The sequence below is a fragment of the Eubalaena glacialis genome, chromosome 4, assembly GCF_028564815.1.
Source record: "Eubalaena glacialis isolate mEubGla1 chromosome 4, mEubGla1.1.hap2.+ XY, whole genome shotgun sequence".
Lineage (NCBI taxonomy): Eukaryota > Metazoa > Chordata > Mammalia > Artiodactyla > Balaenidae > Eubalaena > Eubalaena glacialis.
The window spans coordinates 270,193-276,609 of record NC_083719.1 but is presented as its reverse complement, the minus strand read 5'-3'; positions in this window follow the sequence as shown (position 1 = coordinate 276,609).

Genomic DNA, 6,417 nt, shown 5'->3' with positions numbered 1-6,417 from the left:
GGCGCAGCCGAGACTGGCCGGGACCGCGCGACCAGGAGGGAGCAGAGCGGGGCTGCGGAGCGGCGCGGGCGGGCGCGAGCGCACACACACCGAACACACGTAAACACACACCACAGGCACACGCCACAGACAGAGACAGACCACGCACGTGTAGACGCACCAAACACATGCACACCACACCCAAGGACACGCACCACCCGTATAGACACAGCACACACAGCAGACACACACCGCACACATACCACATACAGACATGCCACACACATACGCACACGCCACGCACACACACCACACCCACGTGAGCACACACGTGCACACGGGGGCAGGAAGGTGGCGCTGTGTGAGCCCCCCATTGCTGTGGCCACGTACACCAAAAATGACCAGTCAGCTGATCAGCGGATCACGTTCCAAGGGCCAGGACTTCAGCACCGTACTGACTGTGATGGCTGATCCCTCTATTATGTCATCTGCACCTAGTAATTTATGAAAATATGGCTCCAAGCTGAGAAATGAAGAATGGAAACAAAAGTTAAAATTATGTTTGAAATTCTAACTGTAAACGCAGTTTGATCAACCTCAGTGCAAGAGTGGACCAGGGAAAACAAACGACAAAACCCCAAAAAGCCATACTTCCCAGGTACTGGGATCCCTGGGTCAGGAAAGGCCCCCCAAGAACACATAGCTAGGGGCCTGCGCTTCACTTGGGTTTGGTGTCCTCCTCAGCCTAGAAGCTCTCACTGAAACTCACTGCTCAGCAGAAGCAAACCAGGAGCGTTTTTAGAGAGGCCCTCCAACCTTGGCAGGACTAAAGAAGGGAGCCAGGTGGTTTGCTTCTAAAGCGTCCTGAGAGAACAGAGGTCTTGATAAGCTCTAGCTTAGACTTTGTTAAATATGAAGAGAAAGTGCAAGCAATCCCACAGGGACACTAGGAAGAGAAAAGCCAAAGGATCATATTTAACTAGAAACACAAAGTAAAGAGTACAGATATGTTCAGATATATCAGTTATCAGAACACAAGCAAGTGGGGCTTCCCTGGTGGCGCAGTGGTTAAGAATCCGCCTGCCAGTGCAGGGGACACGGGTTCGAGCCCTGGTCCGGGAAGATCCCACATGCCGAGGAGCAACTAAGCCCGTGCGCCACAACTGCTGAGCCTGTGCTCTAGAGCCTGTGAGCCACAACTACTGAAGCCCGCATGCCACAACTACTGAAGCCCGTGCGCCTAGAAGCCACTGCAACGAGAAGCCTGCGCACCACAATGAAGAGTAGCCCCCGCTCGCTGCAACTAGAGAAAAGCCCGCGTGCAGCATCGAAGACCCCACGCAGCCGGGAAAAAAGAAAAAAGAACACGAGTAAGTGGATTTTAAACCAACCAGTTATTTCTCAGAAAAATATCTAGAACATAAAGGAACAGGTGTGGAGGAGGTTTGCACACCAGCTGGTCCGGGCCGGAGAAAGCTGGTGTGGCAAGATTAATACCAGGCAAAATGGGCTTTATATCAAAGGCACGGTCAGAGGGAGTCATTTTCTTAAGATACAAAACACATAAACCATAAAGAAAAAGATAGTTTGCCGTGCTAAGATTTTAAACCCTTGTATTTTTTTTTAATTCTTAAAAGACAAGCCATAGACTGAGAGAAAATCTTTGATGAAGCACTACTATCCTGAATTTTAAAATGACGCCCACAATTCACCAAAAACGGCAAACAAGTGCAGGACAGACAGTAGAGGAGCAGCCAGCGCGCTGGGGAAGAAACCAGGGCGGGGCTGCCTCCCGGCCCTGACACGGTCCTTAGGGGGGCCGTGGGGCCCCTCTCCTGCCCTGCAGCCGACACGGCCTCCAAACCGCGGCCCAGGGTCGCTTTCACCGGAAGCCCTGCTATGCTCCCCTCCCTCAGACCTGCCTGTGACCCGCCGCCCCTGCCTGCCCTCATCCCAGCCTCTCCCTTCAGCCCTACCCTGGACACTGTCCCTGTCAAGCCTTGGCTCGAAGTCTGCCTGGCCCACAAAACTGCCACCTGGGCTACAGGACGCCAGCTGACCCATCTGTGCAGAGCCCGCCACCTCCCGATGCGTCACAGAGCTTACACGGTTCTTTGGTCACTTGTCTGCACCCTGTCCCCTGTCCACATGCACAGGGATGTCAGCTTCAGCAGCATGATTTCTGCATCTTTTCTTCCCTAATGTGTCCCCAGCACTGTCACAGGGCCTGGTATTCAGCAGGGGCTCAACAACCAGCTGAGTGAAGGAGGGAAGGAAATGCCCATAAAACAACTCACTGCCACCTCAGCCCTCAGAGAGACGGAGCTAAAACGTCTGACGGTACCAAATCGGTGGGGAGGTGAGACCCCAGTGGGCGCCGGTGGGATGCTGCTACGGGCTGAATGCTGTGTCCCCCCCAGATCTCACATGCTAAACCGACCCCCAGGGTGATGGTGTTAGGAGGTGGGCCTTGGGGGCGGTGACTAGGCCATGAGAATGGGACCAGTTCCCTTCTGAGAGACCTCACAAAACTCCCGCGCCCCGCCACTGGAGAGGACACGGCGAGCAGTCAGCACCTGGGAGCTGGCCTGCACCAGACCCCACGGCCACCGCAGCCAGGTCTCAGCCTGCCAGCCTCCAGAGCCGTGAGAAGTACGTGTCTGTTGTTGATAAGCCACCCAGCCTCTCGTATCTTCGTTCCAGCGGCCCGAACGGGCTGTGACAGCTGCCCGTGGCAGGACGCCTTTGGAGGACGCCTGGGCAGCCCCTGGTGAGGTGTGAGCCATCAGCAGCCTCGGGTGTGTCCTCCGTCCCGCAGAGGCGCACTGGGCGGGGGTGGGGGGGGCAGCCGCTGGGCACGTGGAAGTCTGGGAAATCCACCGCAGATTGGATTTCTGCGGATTGGAAATCCACCCGCAAATCCACCGCAGCAGCAGGCTAGGTGGTGGGAGAGTCACGTGACGGCGAGAGCGTGAGTGTTGTCCAGCCCCAGGTCTCAACGCCATGAGTCTGAAGAACACAGATGGGGGGAGGGTGTGGGGACGGCAAGCTGGGCAGGTGGCCTCCAGGGACGGGGAGCAGCCGGCTTAGGCCCGGCTGGCGGGGGCAGCTTGGCTGGGTCTCCCCGGGAGGGACAGGGAGTCGCAGAGTAGAGATGGGGGTGGCGGCCGGCCAGGGTGTGACTGCTGCAGCACGGGCAGATCCAAGCTCTGTACGGGGCACTTGACGCCTGTGCGGTCCGGGGGTGTTCCTTGACCAAACAAAGGAAATGAAAACACGGCTCCCTGGGCCTTGGGAGGAGTCTCCGCCCGGGCCCTGGTGACCTCCCGGCCCTGCCCACACACACCTGTCACCAGGTCCTGGGCGGGGCAAGGCCGACCCCACCACACATGTAACACGGGGCCAGGCGTCTGCTCCTCGCAGGAGAGCTTGAGTCTGGGGTGTCCTGAAGACACCTGGGATGGTCCCCCCCAACCCTCAGTGACGGGCGGGAAAGGGAGGGAGCGCTGAGAATGCGGCCACCGGCGCTCCTCCTTTGGCCCCGGGTCCACTTGTGCTTTTATGACCGCCTCGTATCTGGTGGTGAAGGACAGTCTTATAATATAAATTAGCCTACACACGCTTTAAAGGAAACAAATTTGGAAAATCAAGTAGACGTTTCCATTTACAGTAAACATGTACTAACGTATGATTTATTTTACATCAATATTGCAAATTTAATACAAACCACACTATCAGAAATGTATTTGAAAGCTTTCTAAAGGCACTGAGAAAACAGTACAAAAAGTTATATTATAGTGTATCCATTTTTAAAAATTCAACAAGTCAGTCTAGATATTGAAAACTTTTTTCATCCAGTAGAAACTGCAAAAATATAAAATATAATTTGTGTTTATTTCCTCCCTTCCACCCCATTCCTACATCATATTTGATTTGAATATTTTTTCAGCTATATAGACAAAAGCTACAGACAACAGAAAATACAAGCCCGTAATTAGCACTGGTAATGACATTTTAAAGCAGGAATGGCCACATCTGACCTTCTACATTCCATCCTCACCTTCCTCACACGGTTTTTCAGCAGGGGCATGGCTGGGAAATAACAAAGGTGCTGACTGAGGGACGTTTTGTTCCCACCGACCTAGCATGTCAGGACCTGGGCCCCAAGCATGATGGCCTCTCCAGAACGCAAGACCTGCAGCGCTGATGTCCAGATGCTGAATTCTGCATCGCAACACACGACTTGTCCACCCACCCACCGTGACCAATTTGGTGCACTTGGTCCCGGGAGAGTGGGTGCATCTGAAACGTTTGGGCACCGTGGCCCTCATGGGCGGGGACAGCTGAATGTCCTTCAGCCTGCAGCTCTTCTTTGGTTACACTGGGATCTGGCTACAGTGTGCAAACATGCAATGGTGTCTCTCAATTCCATCTTTTCGGTCCAGGGTTTTCCCACTTACGTGTTACGCGCATGCAGCGCACCTGTCTGCTGTACCCTGAGACGGGAAGGGCAGGCGTCACGCTGAGGGGTGCCCCGGTGCATCCCAGGACGCACCCCTGTGCCGAGGGTGACATTGCACAGAGGGAGCTCCAGAGAGGCTGACGGTTACTTTTGAGAGACGGTGCAGGGCTGTCCGTGCGGAGCTGGGCACTTGGCTTGAATAGAAAGGAAGGAAGAAGTTTCCGAAATTCCACCCCTTGTCTTAGGGATGAAATCTATCAGGTGCGCTGGGCTCAGCGCGAGAACTAAGTAGAGAGGGATGCTGAGCCAGAGGGCAGTGAGGGTGGGAAGCAGGTGGTCCTGACGGGCGCTGGGCTGCCATTGTGACGGGGAGGGGGAGACTCTCGCGAGGGAGGGGGGGACAGCACAGCACCGATGTCACTTTTGCAAGGCCCCCGGGGGCTGGGCAGAGATGAACAGGCTGCTGGGCAGGGCTCGGGGATCCCAGGAGGCCACAAATTGATGACTCCCAAGCCTGGGCTCCAACGGGTAACCTCTGTCAGTCCAGGGAGAGACCTTCAGCTCCCCCCACGCCCCCCAGGGGAAGCCCCTCCACGAAGCAGGCAGCTGCCTAAGGGTCCAGAAGACCCAGTCCCGCCAGCCCAGTCCTGAGTCTGACAAGGCGACGATGCATTTAGCAGACAGCTTCAGCATTAACTCAGGAGCTGGACACTGACACCCCAAAGCCACAGATGCCGGACGGAAAGACCCCCCGCTGAACGTGGCGGGGCTGCAAGGGGCCCCTGCACCTCCCGAGACTCCCGGGACGGAAGACCACATCCGTAAGGAGGGTCTCCAACCCCAGCACAGGGGGATCTCCCACCAGCTTCCTCCTGCTCGGTGGTGATTTTGTCCCCTGGTGTCGTGTCCTGCACTAACTGCACCCGTGGCGTGGGGTCACCCCGGAAGGCGCGGTGAACTTCGCCCTGAGCCCCGAGCCACCCCTGGTGATTGCACTTTCTGATTTATTCTTCTGCATCCTAATTTCCTGCGTTCAGAATGTGTTACCTTCACAATTTTTTCTTTTTCCTTTTTCTTTTTTTTTTTTGGCTGCACCGCACAGCATGTAGGATCTCAGTTCCCCAACCAGGGATTGAACCTGCGCCCCCTGCATTTGAAGCACGGAGTCTTAACCACTGGACTGCCAGGGAAGTCCCCACAATTTTTTCGTTTTTATAAAGCATTACCTGTCTGTCTTGTCTCTAATAGTTCCTCCTGGGATGATGATTGGCGTCTCATTTAAAAACCTGTAGAGAGTCAGCAAGACAGCCGGACAACTGGACTAACTCGTTCCTCTCCCTACGTCTTGTACTTCTCTAGACTTCCAAATCCAGACCCTGTAAACTAGGTTGCGTGATGCGGTGAGAGGCAGATGAGCATGAACCACCTTCAGGGCCCCCTGACCACACCAGAGACGCTCACGGAAGGAGGAACAGGGTGGGATGCGGCCAATCCTCCCGCGGGCCGGCCTCAGCCACACGCTGCACGTCGTAGTCGTGAAGCGCCGGCCCGGTGCTGACAGCCTCTTCCGCCTGGAGCTTCTGGACTCCTCCCAGGAACGGGCAAGTGGTCACCTGCCGCTCAATAAGCTTGATTCCCAACTTGCTGTCTCGGCAGTGGGACCCCCAGGGTGAGGCTGCTCCCCGAGGTCCACTCGCCGGAGGCGGCGTCGGGGAAGCCAGGAAGGGGGGGGCGCTGGACACTGCGGTCGGGCCAGGTCGCCGGTCGCCTGCCCTCACTTGCTGCACCTCTCGGAGCACCGAGTGCTGCCCCGCCAGGCGGCCCAGCTCGCTCCGGCCTTTTTCTGAGAAACCGTGTCCCCTTAGAGGGCAATACTGTCACACTTGAGCAGACTTAAGACCACTCTGCATTTAAGAACTTCAGTGGCGTTTGACGAGATACAGGATTTGCTATTGCACGCGCCTCCCTCAGGAAAG